At 41.2% G+C, this 22,376-nt stretch overlaps 6 non-coding genes across 6 annotated transcripts; all 6 read left to right on the top strand.

Annotated features, from left to right (window-relative positions):
• The first annotated feature begins 1,568 nt into the window (after positions 1-1,568).
• Positions 1,569-1,633, top strand: LOC132647628 (small nucleolar RNA SNORD109A). Its single transcript, XR_009585975.1, has one exon. It is a non-coding gene; the product is annotated as a small nucleolar RNA SNORD109A (small nucleolar RNA).
• A 3,537-nt stretch (positions 1,634-5,170) lies between these two features.
• Positions 5,171-5,235, top strand: LOC132647627 (small nucleolar RNA SNORD109A). Its single transcript, XR_009585974.1, has one exon. It is a non-coding gene; the product is annotated as a small nucleolar RNA SNORD109A (small nucleolar RNA).
• Positions 5,236-8,776: 3,541 nt separating this feature from the next.
• On the top strand, positions 8,777-8,841 carry LOC132647626 (small nucleolar RNA SNORD109A). Its single transcript, XR_009585973.1, has one exon. It is a non-coding gene; the product is annotated as a small nucleolar RNA SNORD109A (small nucleolar RNA).
• Positions 8,842-12,267: 3,426 nt separating this feature from the next.
• On the top strand, positions 12,268-12,332 carry LOC132647625 (small nucleolar RNA SNORD109A). Its single transcript, XR_009585972.1, has one exon. It is a non-coding gene; the product is annotated as a small nucleolar RNA SNORD109A (small nucleolar RNA).
• A 3,548-nt stretch (positions 12,333-15,880) lies between these two features.
• LOC132647327 (small nucleolar RNA SNORD109A) lies at positions 15,881-15,945 on the top strand. The gene has a single exon (XR_009585695.1). It is a non-coding gene; the product is annotated as a small nucleolar RNA SNORD109A (small nucleolar RNA).
• A 5,300-nt stretch (positions 15,946-21,245) lies between these two features.
• On the top strand, positions 21,246-21,310 carry LOC132647847 (small nucleolar RNA SNORD109A). The gene has a single exon (XR_009586187.1). It is a non-coding gene; the product is annotated as a small nucleolar RNA SNORD109A (small nucleolar RNA).
• Positions 21,311-22,376: the final 1,066 nt, after the last annotated feature.

The raw sequence follows: 22,376 nt of genomic DNA, 5'->3' as shown, positions 1-22,376 counted from the left end.
TTCCCTTCTGGCAGGACAGGTAAGCAGTGACGCTGCTTCCCATGGTGTCTTTTGTTTGTAGGCAGGCTGCAGTCTCGGCTGACTAAATATTTACCTACTGTGTACCTCTAGAGATGAGAATCATTTGACGTCCCTCTTATGGCTAAACAACCTAGGCTTCATCTTGCCTCTTGCTGGTGGAACACTTGTTATGGCCCTGGCATTGTAGGGGACTTAGCTAGGTAGTCCCAACCCAAGCAAGTGACAAGGATACTACCTAATACCATTAGTATGTTGATGTGCATTTGGAAAACCATTAGTTGGGTGAAGCTATTGGACTATGTGACTTTCTTTTGTAGCTACCCTTGAAGCTTCCAATTCTAAATAATATATCCAGAAGTACTAAGAAAAGCCGTCTCCCAGGTCCTTCCCTTATGGACATTCAAGCTCAAAGAATTAAACTCTTCTTTCTGCCCTGACAGGTGTGGAACCCAAAGGAAGATGATAGGGTGTTAGGAGTCTAGACCCCTAGAGCACAGAACAATAACCCTCACAAATTTCATCTATCCTTGATCCTCTGGCGTGGATACTAAGAGAGCAACCCATGCGTTTTCACGTCCTTGTAAGTAGCATGGAAACTTGCAATCTTGCCCTCTAAAATTCAGGTGAATTGCCATAAAGTTTTCGCAGCCCCAAACAGAGCTGACAATGAACCATAATTATCCTTTTTATAAATGATTATGGATTATGTTGAGCCAGAAATCTAGTTGTCCATTGTCAGAAAAATCAAAACAAAACAAAACAAAACAAAGAATATTTTTGGTATTAAATGCAATGCCTTCCTTCATCTTGGAAACTGGGTGGATTTGAGTTCATTTGAAGAAACATGACATGAGAGGTGATAAGAAGAGAAGGTTCAGGAATCAGGAACACAGAACCCGACTCCTGTCCCTGTCAATGTCCTGTGGGATACCTGGAAATGTATATGGACCTAAATGTAGCTTGGCTTGTGTGTTCCAATTTGTTGTCCAAGGAAATACGGAACGAGCTGGTGGTCATGTGACATACATCACAAAATCCTCCAGAGCATTGACAATTGCAGGACAACTGGAAGGCTCAATACTGGGCACTGTAAGATGGAGAGGAACATACATGGAAGAAAGGAACAGGAGGAGGAATCCTAAAGTAGGGTTAAGAGGAAGAGCATAGAATCAAAACCGCAAATTAGGATGTTGAAAAAATCTTATCTAGATAGGAACAAAGTCATTTTGCTTACTTGAATGTTTTCTCTATTCTTACCAAAATCTCTGTTGTAAAGATTAAGTACATAATTTCTGGGAACATTCACAGCTACCCGATTTGGGGCCAGTGACACCCACCAAATGCAATGTTTTGACCTCTATTTTTCTCATATGGTGTCAGAGGGGAAAGGCTCTTCAATCCTGTCACTGTGTTTCCCCACCGCCTTTGACAGAATGAGCTACATGCCTCCTGCACAGTTGTGAACTTCCTTGTCAAGGCCCAGGAGTCTAGCTCTCTGGGGTTTCACTTGGTAGGTGAAAACTCATGTGTTGAGCGAAGGTCTTTCTGGATCTATGATGACAACAGGTATCTGAGGACGTTGACTGACTTGAGCAGATGTAATCTGAGGTCCAGATATGAGGACCTTGTGAGACCCATGAGGATTTCAGAGCCTGGCTTGCATTCTTCCCTCTTCAGAGAGGATGAGAACTGTGCAGTTTGGCATCAGATTATGAGATTTTTCGAAAAAGGCCTCATAAAAGTACCCATACTTGGTTTGATGCATTCTTCATTGCTTTCTATTTTCAAAGAGATTGAAATGATTCCAAGTGATAGGGAGACAGCCTTTACTATAGGAGTAGGCACATATATCAGGTAGAGATGACTGAAGGTGCAAATGATATACTCAAACAATATCTAAGAACTGATGAATTCGAACGTGGTGCTCATTCCTAGTCTCGGTCGATGTACCCTTGCACATATGTGGTAAAGTGTCAGGAGCGGATTTTATGGCAAATGCCAGTAGTCCCAAGAATATTGGAGGACAATGACTGCCCTCGCCCTTTACCCAAAGTTGTGTAAAGGCTGACGTATAACAAATAAATCCAGGATCATTCAATTTAGATAGAGGGAAAATTGAAAAGGTCTTTCCTGTTGGAGGCTGGGTAAATTCTAGATAATAATGGCTAGGTGATAAGCCAGGGCACCTGTTTGAGACATTCCCTTGTTTTATTGGTGTTCTTCAATTATGTCTTAGCTGCCAAAATCTTCCAGAGCATGTTGTGTTTACCTATCTCTCTCTCTCGCATGGAAACCATCTCAGTTGATCCATCATGGAAATGACATGTGGCTTTGCTTTCTGTTATTTCTTGCTGTTGTTTCTGTTTTCCACCTGCGTACATTCTTCCTCTTAGTGCAGCTCTCACACAGATGCACATCATCTCTTCTAACAAAATTTGCGTGTTACCCAAGATCTATGAAAACAACTATTCCTTTAAAAAACAAAGAAAGATATTTCTAAAGAACATGTTGCTAGCTGGTAGACCCACAGTCCTGATAATGGAGCAGACACGCTAACTCTCCAATGAAACAAGAACGAACCACACACTGAATCTTCTTAATATCCTCATGATGAAAATAATTAATTCAGAACTTACACACACACACACACAGATATATATATATATATATATATATATATATATATATATATATATATATCTTACTACTAACAGACTTTTAGGAAGCAGGAGGATAGGACTCTTGGTAACTCTTGCTGGATACACAATTTCTACAACCATGGTTGAAACTTGAATATCCAATCAAGGACATCATGTAATCTCAGATGTGTAGTACAACATACTCTATTAAAAAGCAACCCATGAGTATTTGACCACAGGCTAGTCAGTTAGTGCGTACAAAACATCTTCTTTTCATCAGATTTAACCTGAAGCATGGTAGATGATTCCAACGCACTTCCAAGTGGAAGACTTGAGTTCCATGAATCGAGACATGGTAACATACATGTAGACAAAAAGGCACCTTTGGATTCCCCTCTCTTCCAAGATGAGGTTGCATGGCAGGGAAGAAATCTAAAGTCAATTATGGAATACTCTTGGATAAACAAGGAAAGAATTCCATGCACAGAGCATAAATTTCATTGACACCCTGAAATCTCAAAGATACCATAGGGCTTACTGACTTTCACCTCTGTGCAACTTGTTCGTTTTGACTTTGAGAAACGAGGAGGAGTTAAGAATGACCATACTGCAATGCTATAGGCAGTGCCTCTACTTTGCTTTGTTGAACTTCCTTGCTGCCCACTGAGAGGCGTCCACACTGTGTCTGCTGGCACTGGCAAAGATGCTCTCACAAACAGCTTTTGAGGAAGCCATCAGAAGAAGAGAAATTTTTGCCCCAGTGGCTAAAATCTGAGGGGATTGGAATGGAGGAAATGAATTCAATAGTTGGTTCTGGGAAATACTGAACGGCTGGCAGACTTGAAGGTCGGGACACTTTAGAAAGTCAAGGTTGCCTAGACGCCTTTCCTTTTCTGATAACCTTCGTACTTATTATGTTGCAGGCTAAAACTTGGAGAGGTGCTTCCCTTCTGGCAGGACAGGTAAGCAGTGACGCTGCTTCCCATGGTGTCTTTTGTTTGTAGGCAGGCTGCAGTCTCGGCTGACTAAATATTTACCTACTGTGTACCTCTAGAGATGAGAATCATTTGACGTCCCTCTTATGGCTAAACAACCTAGGCTTCATCTTGCCTCTTGCTGGTGGAACACTTGTTATGGCCCTGGCATTGTAGGGGACTTAGCTAGGTAGTCCCAACCCAAGCAAGTGACAAGGATACTACCTAATACCATTAGTATGTTGATGTGCATTTGGAAAACCATTAGTTGGGTGAAGCTATTGGACTATGTGACTTTCTTTGTAGCTACCCTTGAAGCTTCCAATTCTAAATAATATATCCAGAAGTACTAAGAAAAGCCGTCTCCCAGGTCCTTCCCTTATGGACATTCAAGCTCAAAGAATTAAACTCTTCTTTCTGCCCTGACAGGTGTGGAACCCAAAGGAAGATGATAGGGTGTTAGGAGTCTAGACCCCTAGAGCACAGAACAATAACCCTCACAAATTTCATCTATCCTTGATCCTCTGGCGTGGATACTAAGAGAGCAACCCATGCGTTTTCACGTCCTTGTAAGTAGCATGGAAACTTGCAATCTTGCCCTCTAAAATTCAGGTGAATTGCCATAAAGTTTTCGCAGCCCCAAACAGAGCTGACAATGAACCATAATTATCCTTTTTATAAATGATTATGGATTATGTTGAGCCAGAAATCTAGTTGTCCATTGTCAGAAAAATCAAAACAAAACAAAACAAAACAAAGAATATTTTTGGTATTAAATGCAATGCCTTCCTTCATCTTGGAAACTGGGTGGATTTGAGTTCATTTGAAGAAACATGACATGAGAGGTGATAAGAAGAGAAGGTTCAGGAATCAGGAACACAGAACCCGACTCCTGTCCCTGTCAATGTCCTGTGGGATACCTGGAAATGTATATGGACCTAAATGTAGCTTGGCTTGTGTGTTCCAATTTGTTGTCCAAGGAAATATGGAACGAGCTGGTGGTCATGTGACATACATCACAAAATCCTCCAGAGCATTGACAATTGCAGGACAACTGGAAGGCTCAATACTGGGCACTGTAAGATGGAGAGGAACATACATGGAAGAAAGGAACAGGAGGAGGAATCCTAAAGTAGGGTTAAGAGGAAGAGCATAGAATCAAAACCGCAAATTAGGATGTTGAAAAAATCTTATCTAGATAGGAATAAAGTCATTTTGCTTACTTGAATGTTTTCTCTATTCTTACCAAAATCTCTGCTGTAAAGATTAAGTACATAATTTCAGGGAACATTCACAGCTACCCGATTTGGGGCCAGTGACACCCACCAAATGCAATGTTTTGACCTCTATTTTTCTCATATGGTGTAAGAGGGGAAAGGCTCTTCAATCCTGTCACTGTGTTTCCCCACCACCTTTGACAGAATGAGCTACATGCCTCCTGCACAGTTGTGAACTTCCTTGTCAAGGCCCAGGAGTCTAGCTCTCTGGGGTTTCACTTGGTAGGTGAAAACTCATGTGTTGAGCGAAGGTCTTTCTGGATCTATGATGACAACAGGTATCTGAGGACGTTGACTGACTTGAGCAGATGTAATCTGAGGTCCAGATATGAGGACCTTGTGAGACCCATGAGGATTTCAGAGCCTGCCTGGCACTCTTCCCTCTTCAGAGAGGATGAGAACTGTGCAGTTTGGCATCAGATTCTGAGATTTTTCGAAAAAGGCCTCATAAAAGTACCCATACTTGGTTTGATGCATTCTTCATTGCTTTCTATTTTCAAAGAGATTGAAATGATTCCAAGTGATAGGGAGACAGCCTTTACTATAGGAGTAGGCACATATATCAGGTAGAGATGACTGTAGGTGCAAATGATATACTCAAAAAATATCTAAGAACTGATGAATTCGAACGTGGTGCTCATTCCTAGTCTCGGTCGATGTACCCTTGCACATATGTGGTAAAGTGTCAGGAGCGGATTTTATGGCTCATGCCAGTAGTCCCAAGAATATTGGAGGACAATGACTGCCCTCGCCCTTTACCCAAAGTTGTGTAAAGTCTGACGTATAACAAATAATTCCAGGATCATTCAATTTAGATAGAGGGAAAATTGAAATGGTCTTTCCTGTTGGAGGCTGGGTAAATTCTAGATAATAATGGCTAGGTGATAAGCCAGGGCACCTGTTTGAGACATTCCCTAGTTTTATTGGTGTTCTTCAATTATGTCTTAGCTGCCAAAATCTTCCAGAGCATGTTGTGTTTACCTATCTCTCTCTCTCGCATGGAAACCATCTCAGTTGATCCATCATGGAAATGACAATTGGGCTTTGCTTTCTGTTATTTCTTGTTGTTGTTTCTGTTTTCCACCTGCGTACATTCTTCCTCTTATTGCAGCTCTCACACAGATGCACATCATCTCTTCTAACAAAATTTGCGTGTTACCCAAGATCTATGAAAACAACTATTCCTTTAAAAAACAAGGAAAGTTATTTCTAAAGAACATGTTGCTAGCTGGTAGACCCACAGTCCTGAAAATGGAGCAGACACGCTAACTCTCCAATGAAACAAGAACGAACCACACACTGAATCTTCTTAATATCCTCATGATGAACATAATTAATTCAGAACTGACACACACACACACAGATATATATATATATATATATATATATATATATATATATATATATATATATCTTACTACTAACAGACTTTTAGGAAGCAGGAGGATAGGACTCTTGGTAACTCTTGCTGGATACACAATTTCTACAACCATGGTTGAAACTTGAATATCCAATCAAGGACATCTTGTAATCTCAGATATGTAGTACAACATACTCTATTAAAAAGCAACCCATGAGTATTTGCCCACAGGCTAGTCAGTTAGTGCGTATAAAACATCTTCTTTTCATCAGATTTAACCTAAAGCATGGTAGATGATTCCAACGCTCTTCCAAGTGGAAGACTTGAGTTCCATGAATCGAGACATGGTAACATACATGTAGACAAAAAGGCACCTTTGGATTCCCCTTTCTTCCAAGATGAGGTTGCATGGCATGGAAGAAATCTAAAGTCAATTATGGAATACTCTGTTGGATAAACAAGGAAAGAATTCCATGCATAGAAGATAAATTTCAATGACACCCTGAAATCTCAAAGATACCATAGGGCTTACTGACTTTCACCTCTGTGCAACTTGTTCGTTTTGACTTTGAGAAACGAGGAGGAGTTAAGAATGACCATACTGCAATGCTATAGGCAGTGCCTCTACTTTGCTTTGTTGAACTTCCTTGCTGCCCACTGAGAGGCGTCCACACTGTGTCTGCTGGCACTGGCAAAGATGCTCTCACAGACAGCTTTTGAGGAAGCCATCAGAAGAAGAGAAATTTTTGCCACAGTGGCTAAAATCTGAGGGGATTGGAAGGGAGGAAATGAATTCAATAGTTGGTTCTGGGAAATACTGAACGGCTGGCAGAATTGAAGGTCGGGACACTTTAGAAAGTCAAGGTTGCCTAGACGCATTTCCTTTTCTGATAACCTTCATACTTATTATGTTGCAGGCTAAAACTTGGAGAGGTGCTTCCCTTCTGGCAGGACAGGTAAGCAGTGACGCTGCTTCCCATGGTGTCTTTTGTTTGTAGGCAGGCTGCAGTCTCGGCTGACTAAATATTTACCTACTGTGTACCTCTCCAGATGATAATCATTTGACGTCCCTCTGATGGCTAAACAACCTAGGCTTCATCTTGCCTCTTGCTGGTGGAACACTTGTTATGACCCTGGCATTGTAGGGGACTTAGCTAGGTAGTCCCAACCCAAGCAAGTGACAAGGATACTACCTAATACCATTAGTATGTTGAGGTGCATTTGGAAAACCAACAGTTGGGTGAAGTTATTGGACTATGTGACTTTCTTTTGTAGCTACCCTTGAAGCTTCCAATTCTAAATAATATATCCAGAAGTACTAAGAAAAGCCTTCTCCCAGCTCCTTCCCTTATGGACATTCAAGCTCAAAGAATTAAACTCTTCTTTCTGCCCTGACAGGTGTGGAACCCAAAGGAAGATGATAGGGTGTTAGGAGTCTAGACCCCTAGAGCACAGAACAATAACCCTCACAAATTTCATCTATCCTTGATCCTCTGGCGTGGATACTAAGAGAGCAACCCATGCGTTTTCACGTCCTTGTAAGTAGCATGGAAACTTGCAATCTTGCCCTCTAAAATTCAGGTGAATTGCCATAAAGTTTTCGCAGCCCCAAACAGAGCTGACAATGAACCATAATTATTCTTTTTATAAATGATTATGGATTATGTTGAGCCAGAAATCTAGTTGTCCATTGTTGGAAAAATCAAAACAAAACAAAACAAAACGAAGAATATTTTTGGTATTAAATGCAATGCCTTCCTTCATCTTAGAAACTGGGAGGATTTGAGTTCATTTGAAGAAACATGACATGAGAGGTGATAAGAAGAGAAGGTTCAGGAATCAGGAACACAGAACCCAACTCCTGTCCCTGTCAATGTCCTGTGGGATACCTGGAAATGTATATGGACCAAAATGTAGCTTGGCTTGTGTGTTCCAATTTGTTGTCCAAGGAAATATGGAACGAGCTGGTGGTCATGTGACATACATCACAAAATCCTCCAGAGCATTGACAATTGCAGGACAACTGGAAGGCTCAATACTGGGCACTGTAAGATGGAGAGGAACATACATGGAAGAAAGGAACAGGAGGAGGAATCCTAAAGTAGGGTTAAGAGGAAGAGCATAGAATCAAAACCGCAAATTAGGATGTTGAAAAAATCTTATCTAGATAGGAACAAAGTCATTTTGCTTACTTGAATGTTTTCTCTATTCTTACCAAAATCTCTGTTGTAAAGATTAAGTACATAAGTTCAGGGAACATTCACAGCTACCCGATTTGGGGCCAGTGATACCCACCAAATGCAATGTTTTGACCTCTATTTTTCTCATATGGTGTCAGAGGGGAAAGGCTCTTCAATCCTGTCACTGTGTTTCCCCACCACCTTTGACAGAATGTGCTACATGCCTCCTGCACAGTTTTGAACTTTCTTGTCAAGGCCCAGGAGTCTAGCTCTCTGGGGTTTCACTTGGTAGGTGAAAACTCATGTGTTGAGCGAAGGCCTTTCTGGATCTATGATGACAACAGGTATCTGAGGACGTTGACTGACTTGAGCAGATGTAATCTGAGGTCCAGATATGAGGTCCTTGTGAGACCCATGAGGATTTCAGAGCCTGCCTGGCACTCTTCCCTCTTCAGAGAGGATGAGAACTGTGCAGTTTGGCATCAGATTCTGAGATTTTTCGAAAAAGGCCTCATAGCAGTACCCATACTTGGTTTGATACATTCTTCATTGCTTTCTATTTTCAAAGAGATTGAAATGATTCCAAGTGATAGGGAGACAGCCTTTACTATAGGAGTAGGCACATATATCAGGTAGAGATGACTGAAGGTGCAAATGATATACTCAAAAAATATCTAAGGACTGATGAATTCGAATGTGGTGCTCATTCCTAGTCTCGGTCGATGTACCCTTGCACATATGTGGTAAAGTGTCAGGAGCGGATTTTATGGCTCATGCCAGGAGAACCAAGAATATTGGAGGACAATGACTGCCCTCGCCCTTTACCCAATGTTGTGTAAAGGCTGACGTAAAACAAATAATTCCAGGATCATTCAATTTAGATAGAGGGAAAATTGAAATGGTCTTTCCTGTTGGAGGCTGGGTAAATTCTAGATAATAATGGCTAGGTGATAAGCCAGGGCACCTGTTTGAGACATTCCCTAGTTTTATTGGTGTTCTTCAATTATGCCATAGCTGCCAAAATCTTCCAGAGCATGTTGTGTTTACCTATCTCTCTCTCTCGCATGGAAACCATCTCAGTTGATCCATCATGGAAATGACAATTGGGCTTTGCTTTCTGTTATTTCTTGCTGTTGTTTCTGTTTTCCACCTGCGTACATTCTTCCTCTTATTGCAGCTCTCACACAGATGCACATCATCTCTTCTAACAAAATTTTCGTGTTACCCAAGATCTATGAAAACAACTATTCCTTTAAAAAACAAGGAAAGATATTTCTAAAGAACATGTTGCTAGCTGGTAGACCCACAGTCCTGATAATGGAGCAGACACGCTAACTCTCCAATGAAACAAGAACGAACCACACACTGAATCTTCTTAATATCCTCATGATGAACATAACTAATTCAGAATTGACACACACACACAGATATATATATATACATTTCAAGCTCAAAGAATATCCAATCAAGGACATCATGTAATCTCAGATGTGTAGTACAACATACTCTATTAAAAAGCAACCCATGAGTTTTTGACCACAGGCTAGTCAGTTAGTGCGTACAAAACATCTTCTTTTCATCAGTTTTAACCTAAAGCATGGTAGATGATTCCAACGCTCTTCCAAGTGGAAGACTTGAGTTCCATGAATCGAGACATGGTAACATACATGTAGACAAAAAGGCACCTTTGGATTCCCCTCTCTTCCAAGATGAGGTTGCATGGCATGGAAGAAATCTAAAGTCAATTATGGAATACTCTGTTGGATAAACAAGGAAAGAATTCCATGCACAGAGCATAAATTTCAATGACTCCCTGAAATCTCAAAGATACCATAGGGCTTACTGACTTTCACCTCTATGCAACTTGTTTGTTTTGACTTTGAGAAACGAGGAGGAGTTAAGAATGACCATACTGCAATGCTATAGGCAGTGCCTCTTCTTTGCTTTGTTGAACTTCCTTGCTGCCCACTGAGAGGCGTCCACACTGTGTCTGCTGGCACTGGCAAAGATGCTCTCACAGACAGCTTTTGAGGAAGCCATCAGAAGAAGAGAAATTTTTGCCCCAGTGGCTAAAATCTGAGGGGATTGGAAGGGAGGAAATGAATTCAATAGTTGGTTCTGGGAAATACTGAACGGCTGGCAGACTTGAAGGTCGGGACACTTTAGAAAGTCAAGGTTGCCTAGACGCATTTCCTTTTCTGATAACCTTCATACTTATTATGTTGCAGGCTAAAACTTGGAGAGGTGCTTCCCTTCTGGCAGGACAGGTAAGCAGTGACGCTGCTTCCCATGGTGTCTTTTGTTTGTAGGCAGGCTGCAGTCTCGGCTGACTAAATATTTACTTACTGTGTACCTCTTGAGATGAGAATCATTTGACGTCCCTCTTATGGCTAAACAACCTAGGCTTCATCTTGCCTCTTGCTCGTGGAACACTTGTTATGGCCCTGGCCTTGTAGGGGACTTAGCTAGGTAGTCCCAACCCAAGCAAGTGACAAGGATACTACCTAATACCATTAGTATGTTGATGTGCATTTGGAAAACCATTAGTTTGGTGAAGTTATTGGTCTATGTGACTTTCTTTTGTAGCTACCCTTGAAGCTTCCAATTCTAAATAATATATCCAGAAGTACTAAGAAAAGCCTTCTCCCAGCTCCTTCCCTTATGGACATTCAAGCTCAAAGAATTAAACTCTTCTTTCTGCCCTGACAGGTGTGGAACCCAAAGGAAGATGATAGGGTGTTAGGAGTCTAGACCCCTAGAGCACAGAACAATAACCCTCACAAATTTCATCTATCCTTGATCCTCTGGCGTGGATACTAAGAGAGCAACCCATGCGTTTTCACGTCCTTGTAAGTAGCATGGAAACTTGCAATCTTGCCCTCTAAAATTCAGGTGAATTGCCATAAAGTTTTCGCAGCCCCAAACAGAGCTGACAATGAACCATAATTATCCTTTTTATAAATGATTATGGATTATGTTGAGCCAGAAATCTAGTTGTTCATTGTCGGAAAAATCAAAACAAAACAAAACAAAACGAAGAATATTTTTGGTATTAAATACAATGCCTTCCTTCATCTTGGAAACTGGGTGGATTTGAGTTCATTTGAAGAAACATGACATGAGAGGTGATAAGAAGAGAAGGTTCAGGAATCAGGAACACAGAAACCAACTCCTGTCCCTGTCAATGTCCTGTGGGATACCTGGAAATGTATATGGACCAAAATGTAGCTTGGCTTGTGTGTTCCAATTTGTTGTCCAAGGAAATATGGAACGAGCTGGTGGTCATGTGACATGCATCACAAAATCCTACAGAGCATTGACAATTGCAGGACAACTGGAAGGCTCAATACTGGGCACTGTAAGATGGAGAGGAACATACATGGAAGAAAGGAACAGGAGGAGGAATTTTAAAGTAGGGTTAAGAGGAAGAGCATAGAATCAAAACCGCGAATTAGGATGTTGAAAAAATCTTATCTAGATAGGAACAAAGTCATTTTGCTTACTTGAATGTTTTCTCTATTCTTACCAAAATCTCTGTTGTAAAGATTAAGTACATAATTTCAGGGAACATTCACAGCTACCCGATTTGGGGCCAGTGACACCCACCAAATGCAATGTTTTGACCTCTATTTTTCTCATATGGTGTCAGAGGGGAAAGGCTCTTCAATCCTGTCACTGTGTTTCCCCACCACCTTTGACAGAATGAGCTACATGCCTCCTGCACAGTTTTGAACTTCCTTGTCAAGGCCCAGGAGTCTAGCTCTCTGGGGTTTCACTTGGTAGGTGAAAACTCATGTGTTGAGCGAAGGCCTTTCTGGATCTATGATGACAACAGGTATCTGAGGACGTTGACTGACTTGAGCAGATGTAATCTGAGGTCCAGTTATGAGGACCTTGTGAGACCCATGAGGATTTCAGAGCCTGCCTGGCACTCTTCCCTCTTCAGAGAGGATGAGAACTGTGCAGTTTGGCATCAGATTCTGAGATTTTTCGAAAAAGGCCTCATAACAGTACCCATACTTGGTTTGATACTTTCTTCATTGCTTTCTATTTTCAAAGAGATAGAAATGATTCCAATTGATAGGGAGACAGCCTTTACTATAGGAGTAGGCACATATATCAGGTAGAGATGACTGTAGGTGCAAATGATATACTCAAAAAATATCTAAGAACTGATGATTTCGAACGTGCTGCTCATTCCTAGTCTCGGTCGATGTACCCTTGCACATATGTGGTAAAGTGTCAGGAGCGGATTTTATGGCTCATGCCAGTAGTCCCAAGAATATTGGAGGACAATGACTGCCCTCGCCCTTTACCCAAAGTTGTGTAAAGGCTGACGTATAACAAATAATTCCAGGATCATTCAATTTAGATAGAGGGAAAATTGAAATGGTCTTTCCTGTTGGAGGCTGGGTAAATTCTAGATAATAATGGCTTGGTGATAAGCCAGGGCACCTGTTTGAGACATTCAATAGTTTTATTGTTGTTCTTCAATTCTGTCTTAGCTGCCAAAATCTTCCAGAGCATGTTGTGTTTACCTATCTCTCTCTCTCGCATGGAAACCATCTCAGTTGATCCATCATGGAAATGACAATTGGGCTTTGCTTTCTGTTATTTCTTGTTGTTGTTTCTGTTTTCCACCTGTTTACATTCTTCCTCTTATTGCAGCTCTCACACAGATGCACATCATCTCTTCTAACAAAATTTGCGTGTTACCCAAGATCTATGAAAACAACTATTCCTTTAAAAAACGAGGAAAGATATTTCTAAAGAACATGTTGCTAGCTGGTAGACCCACAGTCCTGATAATGGAGCAGACACGCTAACTCTCCAATGAAACAAGAACGAACTACACACTGAATCTTCTTAATATCCTCATGATGAACATAATTAATTCAGAACTGACACACACACACAGATATATATATATATATATATATATATATATATATATATATACATATATATATATATATATATATATATATATCTTACTACTAACAGACTTTTAGGAAGCAGGAGGATTGGACTCTTGGTAACTCTTGCTGGATACACAATTTCTACAACCATGGTTGAAACTTGAATATCCAATCAAGGAAATCATGTAATCTCAGATGTGTAGTACAACATATTCTATTAAAAAGCAACCCATGAGTATTTGACCACAGGCTAGTCAGTTAGTGCATACAAAACATCTTCTTTTCATCAGATTTAACCTGAAGCATGGTAGATGATTCCAACGCTCTTCCAAGTGGAAGACTTGAGTTCCGTGAATCGAGACATGGTAACATACATGTAGACAAAAAGGCACCTTTGGATTCCCCTCTCATCCAAGATGAGGTTGCATGGCATGGAAGAAATCTATAGTAAATTATGGAATACTCTGTTGGATAAACAATGAAAGAATTCCATGCACAGAGGATAAATTTCAATGACACCCTGAAATCTCAAAGATACCATAGGGCTTACTGACTTTCACCTCTGTGCAACTTGTTCGTTTTGACTTTGAGAAACGAGGAGGAGTTAAGAATGACCATACTGCAATGCTATAGGCAGTGCCTCTTCTTTGCTTTGTTGAACTTCCTTGCTGCCCACTGAGAGGCATCCATACTGTGTCTGCTGGCACTCGCAAAGATGCTCTCACAGACAGCTTTTGAGGAAGCCATCAGAAGAAGAGAAATTTTTGCCACAGTGGCTAAAATCTGAGGGGATTGGAAGGGAGGAAATGAATTCAATAGTTGGTTCTGGGAAATACTGAACGGCTGGCAGAATTGAAGGTCGGGAAACTTTAGAAAGTCAAGGTTGCCTAGACGCATTTCCTTTTCTGATAACCTTCATACTTATTATGTTGCAGGTTAAAACTTGGAGAGGTGCTTCCCTTCTGGCAGGATAGGTAAGCAGTGACGCTGCTTCCCATGGTGTCTTTTGTTTGTAGGCAGGCTGCAGTCTCGGCTGACTAAATATTTACCTACTGTGTACCTCTAGAGATGAGAATCATTTGACTTCCCTCTTATGGCTAAACAACCTAGGCTTCATCTTGCCTCTTGCTGGTGGAACACTTGTTATGGCCTTTGCATTGTAGGGGACTTAGCTAGGTAGTCCCAACCCAAGAAAGGATACTACCTATTACCATTAGCATGTTGAGGTGCATTTGGAAAACCAACAGTTGGGTGAAGTTATTGGCATATTTGACTTTCTTTTGAAGCTACAATTGAAGCTTCCAATTCTAAATAATATATCCAGAAATACTAAGAAAAGTCTTTTCCCAGCTCCTTCCCTTATCGACATTCAAGCTCAAAGAATTAAACTCTTATTTCTGCCCTGGCAGGTTGGAACTCAAAGGAAGATGATAGGGTGTTAGGAGTCTAGACCCCTAGAGCACAGAACAATAACCCTCACAAATTTCATCTATCCTTGTTCCTCTGGCGTGGATACTAAGAGAGCGACCAATGTATTTTCAAGTCCTTGTAAGTAGCATGGAAACTTGCAATCTGCCCTCCAAAATTCAGGTGAATTGCCGTAAAGTTTTCGTAGCCCCAAACAGAGCTGATAATGAACCATAATTATTCTTTTTATAAATGATTATGGATTATGTTGAGCCAGAAATCTAGTTTTCCATTGTCAGAAAAAACAAAACAAAACAAAACTAAGAATATTTTTGGTATTAAATGCAATGCCTTCCTTCATCTTGGAAACTGGGTGGTTTTGAGTTCATTTGAAGAAACATGACATGAGAGGTGATAAGAAGAGCAGGTTCAGGAATCAGGCACACAGAATCCAACTCCTGTCCCTGTCAATGTCCTTTGGGATACCTGGTGATATATATGGATCAAAATGTAGCTTGGTTTCTCTATTCCAGTTTGTGTCCAAGGAAATATGGAACGAGCTGGTGGTCATGTGACATACATCACAAAATCCTCCAGAGCATTGACAATTGCAGGACAACTGGAAGGCTCAATACTGGGCACTGAAAGATGGAGAGGAACATACATGGAAGACAGGGAACAGGAGGAAGAATCCTAAAGGAGGGTAAAGAGGAAGAGCATAGAATCAAAACCGCAAATTAGGATGTTGAAAAAATCTTATCTAGATAGGAACAAAGTCATTTTGCTTACTTGAATGTTTTCTCTATTCTTGCCAAAATCTCTGTTGTAAAGGTTAAGTACAGAAGTTCAGGGAACATTGAGAGGCACCCCATTTGGGGGCAGTGACACCCACCGAATGCAATGTTTTGACCTCTATTTTTCTCATATGGGGTCAAAGGGGAAAGGCTCTTTAATCCTGTCCTCTGTGTTTCCCCACCACCTTTGATAGAATGAGCTACATGCCTCCTGCTCAGTTTTGAACTTCCTTGTCAAGGCCCAGGAGTCTAGCTCTCTGGGGTTTCATTTGGTAGGTGAAAACTCATGTGTTTATCAAAGGCCTTTCTGGATCTATGATGACAACAGGTATCTGAGGACGTTGACTGACTAGAACAGATGCGATATGAGGTCCAGATATGAGGTCCGTGTGAGACCCATGAGGATTTCAGAGTCTGCCTGGCACTCTTCCCTCTTCAGAGAGGATGAGAACTGTGCAGTTTGGCATCAGATTCTGAGATTTTTCGAAAAAGGCCTCATAACAGTACCCATACATGGTTTGATACATTCTTCATTGCGTTCTATTTTCCAAGAGATTGAAATGATTTCAAGTGATAGGGAGAGAGCCTTTACTATAGGAGTAGGCACATATATCAGGTAGAGATGACTGTAGGTGCAAATGACGTACTCAAAAACTATCTAGGAACTGATGAATTCGAACGTGCTGCTCATTCCTAGTCTCGGTCGATGTACCCTTGCACATATGTAGTAAAGTGTCAGGAGGGGATGTTATGGATCATGCCAGTAGTCCCAAGAATATTGGAGGACAATAACTGCCCTCGCCATTTACCCAAAGTTGTGTAAAGGCTGACGTATAACAAATAATTCCAGGACCATTCAATTTATATAGAGGGAAATTTGAAATGATCTTTCCTGTTGGAGCCTGGGTAAATTCTAGATAATAATGGCTAGGTGATAAGCCAGGGCACCTGTTTGAGACATTCCCTAGTTTTATTGGTGTTCATCAAGTATGTCTTAGCTGCCAAAATATTCCAGAGCATGTTGTGTTTACCTATCTCTCTCTCGCATGGAAACCCTCTCAGTTGATCCATCATGAGAAATGACAATTGGGCTTTGCTTTCTGTTATTCGTTGTTTTTGTTTCTATTTTCCTCCTTGGTACATTCATCCTCTTATTGCTGCACTCACACAGATGCAAATCATCTCTTTTAACAAAATTTGCGTGTTACCCAATATCTATGAAAACAACTATTCCTTTAAAAAACAAAGGAAAGATACGTCTATAGAACATGTTGCTAGCTGGTAGACCCACAGTCCTGATAATGGAGCAGACACACTAACTCTCCAATGAAACAAGAAAGAACCACACACTGAATCTTCTTAATATCCTCATGATGAACACAATTAATTCAGAACTGACACACACACACACACACACATATATATAAATATATATATATATACATATATATATCTTACTACTAACAGACTTTTAGGAAGCAGGAGCATAGGACTTTTGGTAACACTTGCTGGATACACAATTTCTAAAGCCATGGTTGACGCTTGAATATCCAATCAAGGACATCATGTAATCTCAGATTTGTAGTACAACATACTCGATAAAAAGCAACCCATGAGTATTTGACCACGGGCTAGTCAGTTAGTGAGTAGAAAACATCTTCTTTTCATCAGATTTAACCTGAAGCATGGTAGATGATTCCAACTCTCTTCCAAGTGGAATACTTGAGTTCCATGAATCGAGACATGGTAACATACATATAGACAAAAAGGCACCTTTGGAATCCCCTTTCTTCCAAGATGAGGTTGCATGGCAGGGAAGAAATCTAAAGTCAATTATGGAACACTCTGTTGGATAAACATGAGAGAATTCCATGCACAGAGGACAAATTTCAATGACACCCTGAAATCTCAAAGATACCATAGGGCTTACTGACTTTCACCTCTGTGCAACTTGTTCATTTTGACTTTGAGAAACCAGGAGTTAAGAATGACCATACTGTACAGTATGACTCATGGCTAATGCCCTGGTGGTAGCTCCAACAGCTGTCAATGAGATGGTAGTAACAATGGTGGCTGTAGTTCCAAGATCCCTTTTCTGTCTGAAGAGAGTCATAGCGTGAGGGGCATCAATGGGCACAGGCACCCAGCGAGGCATGCGAGTAACCAGGGCATACCTAAATTTACTAGCATTCCAGCATTGGGCAAAAAAGCAAGTATCATTACCACAATTACTTGACTCTATCTGGCTAATAATGAATAAAAATGGGGGATATAGACAAACAGGTGTGGGCTTATAGGAAATATTATGAGAAGCCTTAACCCCTCGTTGGAACATCCTGCGTCAGTTCTAGAACTAGCAGTGGTGGTGTCCGAGGTCTGAGTAAGTTCAGGAGACCATTGCCCCCAGGGGCGAGACGTGCTCCATGCCAATTGACTAACTCCATGTTTTCCTCCAATTTTGAAATTCATTTAAGGTTATTAAATTATTTTTTTCCTTTTTTCTTAAATTTTTCATCAATTACACTTTATTCATTCTGCATCCCCCCATTAGCCTCTCCCTCCTCTCCTCCCAATCCCACCCTCCCTCCTCCCTCTGCTTGCATGCCACTCCCCAAGTCCACTAATAGGGGAGGATCTCCTCTCCTTTCTTATTGTAGTCTGTCAGTTCAGACCCTGAATAATCATTAAGCCAATGTAGCTCATGCCTTTGTTGTACATAAAGGAATTAATGCTCAACTAAAAGGAAGCTTGATGGTGTTCAATCAGAGGATTGACCTCTTGTAGGAGCAAATAGATACCCTATGGCAAATCGCTCAACCTGGCTGTCAATGAAAGTATGCTGGACTTTGTGTCACTAGCATACAACATGAGAATTTTTCCTGTGCTGCAAATCTGTCTAAACAATTGTCGAGCTATATTTTAGATAATTGGACTGGAGAATTCGATACTACGATGGAGCAGCTGAGAGTGGCCATTGTCACAGTAAATTCTACCAGAGTGGACACAGGACTAGCCACAGGATTATCAACATGGATTGCTGCAGCAATGAACCAACTGAAGGAATGGGCGGGCATGGGAGTGTTAGCAGGCCTTCTGGTGTTGGTCTCCTTGGTTTGCCTGTGGTATATATGCAAGATTAGAGAATCACAACAGTGTGATGCAGCCATGATCATTCAGGCCTTTACAGCCATGAAGCAGGACATTCCCCCAAGCATGGTTGGATACCAGAAAAAGCTAAAATGATAAGCTCAGGATGCGAGGCTAAGCACTGCACTCAGGGTCAGCCGCTTTGGACCCAGAGAAGACCATGTCTGATTGGATGCAGGTTGATGCCCCAGGTCCCGCCTCTGAGAAAAAGGTATCGGACGGGTCTGATGCTCTTTGGGTGGATGACACCTAAATGAACATCTGTACAAAGTCCCAATTTATTTCTAATATCAGAGATCAGACCTCTACTCTTGCCTGATGCGTCTAAAACAAAAAGGGGGAACTGTAGAGAGCTGCGGAATGCTATGCCTTAAAGATGGAGCTGGATTCCGCCTTTCACCTTCCTGATGGTGAGTGCTCTCTGTCACGAACAACTCCACATTTGGCTAAGGCCGAGGATCTGGCATGCTTCCATGTATGTGGAACTATCTGCATTGCCCCCGTGGCACGCCTGGGTTGGCTACGCAGAGGCTATTTAAGCTGTGGGCTGACTTTCCCCAGGGCCCGAGGATTCTTCAATGTTCCTGAATAAACAGCATTGAAAAAAAAAAAAAAAAAAAAAAAGAATGACCATACTGCAATGCTATAGGCAGTGCCTCTTCTTTGCTTTGTCCAACTTCACTGCTGCCCACTGAGAGGCATCCATACTGTGTCTGCTGGCACTGGCAAAGATGCTCTCACAGACAACTTCTGAGGAAGTCATCAGAAGAAGAGAAATCCTTGCCACAGTGGCTAAAATCTGAGGGGATTGGAAGGGAGGAAATGAATTCAATAGTTGGTTCTGGGAAAGACTGAAGTGCTGGCAGACTTGAAGGTCGGGACACTTTAGAAAGTCAAGGTTGCCTAGACGCATTTCCTTTTCTGATAACCTTCATACTTATTATGTTGCAGGCTAAAACTTGGAGAGGTGCTTCCCTTCTGGCAGGACAGGTAAGTGACGCTGCTTCCCATTGTGTCTTTTGTTCGTAGGCAGGCTGCATTCTCGCCTGACGAAATATTTACCTACTGTGTACCACAAGAGATGAGAATTATTTAACGTCCCTCTCATGGCTAAACAACCTAGGCTTCGTCTTGCCTCTTGATGGTGGAACACTTGCTATGGCCCTGGCATTGTAGGGGACTTAGCTAGGTAGTCCCACCCCAAGCAAGTGACAAGGATATTACCTAATACCATTAGTATTTTGAGGTGCATTTGGAAAACCAACAGTTGGGTAAAGTTATTGGCATATTTGACTTTCTTTTGAAGCTACCATTGAAGCTTCCAATTGTAAAAAATATATCCAGAAGGACTAAGAAAAGCTTTCTCCCAGCTCCTTCCCTTATCGACATTCAAGCTCAAAGAATTAAACTCTTATTTCTGCCCTGACAGGTGTGGAACCCAAAGGAAGATGATAGGGTGTTAGGAGTCTAGACCCCTAGAGCACAGAACAATAACCCTCACAAATTTCATCTATCCTTGATCCTCTGGCGTGGATACTAAGAGAGCCACCCATGCGTTTTCACTTCCTTTTAAGTAGCATGGAAACATGCAATCTTGCCCTCTAAAATTCAGGTGAATTGCCATAAAGTTTTCGAAAACCCAAACAGAGCTGACAATGAACCATATTTATTCTTTTTATAAATGATTATGGATTATGTTGAGCCAGAAATCTAGTTGTCCATTGTCAGAACAAAACAAAACAAAACTAAGAATATTTTTGGTATTAAATGCAATGCCTTCGTTCATCTTGGAACTTGGGTGGTGTTGAGTTCATTTGAAGAAACATGACATCAGAGGTGATAAGAAGAGAAGGTTCAGGAATCAGGCACACAGAACCCAACTCCTGTCCCTGTCAATGTCCTGTGGGATACCTGGTGATGTATATGGACCAAAATATAGCTTGGCCTGTGTGTTGCTTTTTGTTGTCCAAGGAAATATGGAAGGAGCTGGTGGTCATGGGACATACATCACAAAATCCTCCAGAGCATTGACAATTGCAGGACAACTGGAAGGCTCAATACTGTGCACTGTAAAATGGAGAGGAACATACATGGAAGACAGGGAACCTGAGGAGGAAGTGTAAAGGCGGGTTAACATGACGAGCATAGAATCAAAACCGCAAATTAGGATGTTGAAAAATCTTATCTAGATAGGAAAAAAGGCATTTTGCTTTCTTGAATGTTTTCTCTATTCTTACCAAATCTTTGTTGTAAAGATTAAATACATAAATTCAAGGAACATTCACAGGTACCCGATTTGGGGCCAGTGACACCCACCAAAGGAAATGTGTTGACCTCTATTTTTCTCATATGGTGTCAAAGGGGAAAGGCTCTTTAATCCTGTCCTCTGTGTTTCCCCAGAACCTTTGACAGAATGAGCTACATGCCTCCTGCACAGTTTTGAACTTCCTTGTCAAGGCCCAGGAGTCTAGCTCTCTGGGATTTCACTTGGTAGGTGAAAACTCATGTGTTGAGCGAAGTCCTTTCTGGATCTATGATGACAACAGGTCTCTGAGGACGTTGACTGACTTGAACAGATGCGATCTGAGGTCCAGATATGAGGTCCTCGTGAGACCCATGAGGAGTTCAGAGCCTGCCTTGCACTCTTCCCTCTTCAGAGAGGATGAGACTGTGCAGTATGGCATCAGATTCTGAGATTTTTCGAAAAAGGCCTCATAACAATACCCATACTTGGTTTGATACAATCTTCATTGCTTTCTATTTTCAAAGAGATAGAAATGATTCCAAGTGATAGGGAGACAACCTTTACTATAGGAGTAGGCACATATATCAGGTAGAGATGACTGTAGGTGCAAATGACGTACTCAAAAAATATGTAAGAATTGATGAATTCGAACGTGCTGCTCATTCCTAGTCTCCGGCGATGTACCCTTGCACATATGTGGTAAAGTGTCAGGCTGGGAGGTTAGGGCTCATGCCAGTAGTCCCAAGAATATTGGAGGACAATGACTGCCCTCGCACTTTTCCCAAAGTTGTGTAAAGGCTGACGTATAACTAATAATTAAAGGATCATTCAATTTATATAGAGGGAAAATTGAAATGGTCTTTCCTGTTGGAGGCTGGGTAAATTCTAGATAATAATGGCTAGGTGAGAAACCAGGGCACCTGTTTGAGACATTCCCTAGTTTTATTGGTGTTCATCATTTATGTCTTAGCTGCCAAAATCTTCCAGAGCATGTTGTGTTTACCTATCTCTTTCTCGCATGGAAACCATCTCAGTTGATCCATCATGAGAAATGACAATTGGGCTTTGCTTTCTGTTACTTGTTGTTGTTGTTTTTCTTTTCCTCCTGGGTACATTCATCCTCTTATTGCCGCTCTCACACAGATGCAAATCATCTATTCTAACAAAATTTGCGTGTTACCCAAGATCTATGAAAACAACTATTCCTTTATGAAACAAGGAAAGATATTTCTAAAGAACATGTTGCTAGCTGGTAGACCCACAATCCTGATAATGGATCAGATGCGCTAACTCTTCAATGAAACAAGAAAGAACCACACACTGAATCTTCTTAACATCCTCATGATGAACACAATTAATTCAGAACTGACACACACATATATGTATATATATATATATATATATATATATATA

The sequence above is a fragment of the Meriones unguiculatus genome, chromosome 14 (assembly GCF_030254825.1).
Source record: "Meriones unguiculatus strain TT.TT164.6M chromosome 14, Bangor_MerUng_6.1, whole genome shotgun sequence".
Taxonomy (NCBI): Eukaryota; Metazoa; Chordata; class Mammalia; order Rodentia; family Muridae; genus Meriones; species Meriones unguiculatus.
Note: the sequence above shows the minus strand (reverse complement) of the source record. Positions and strands in the feature narration are given on the sequence as shown.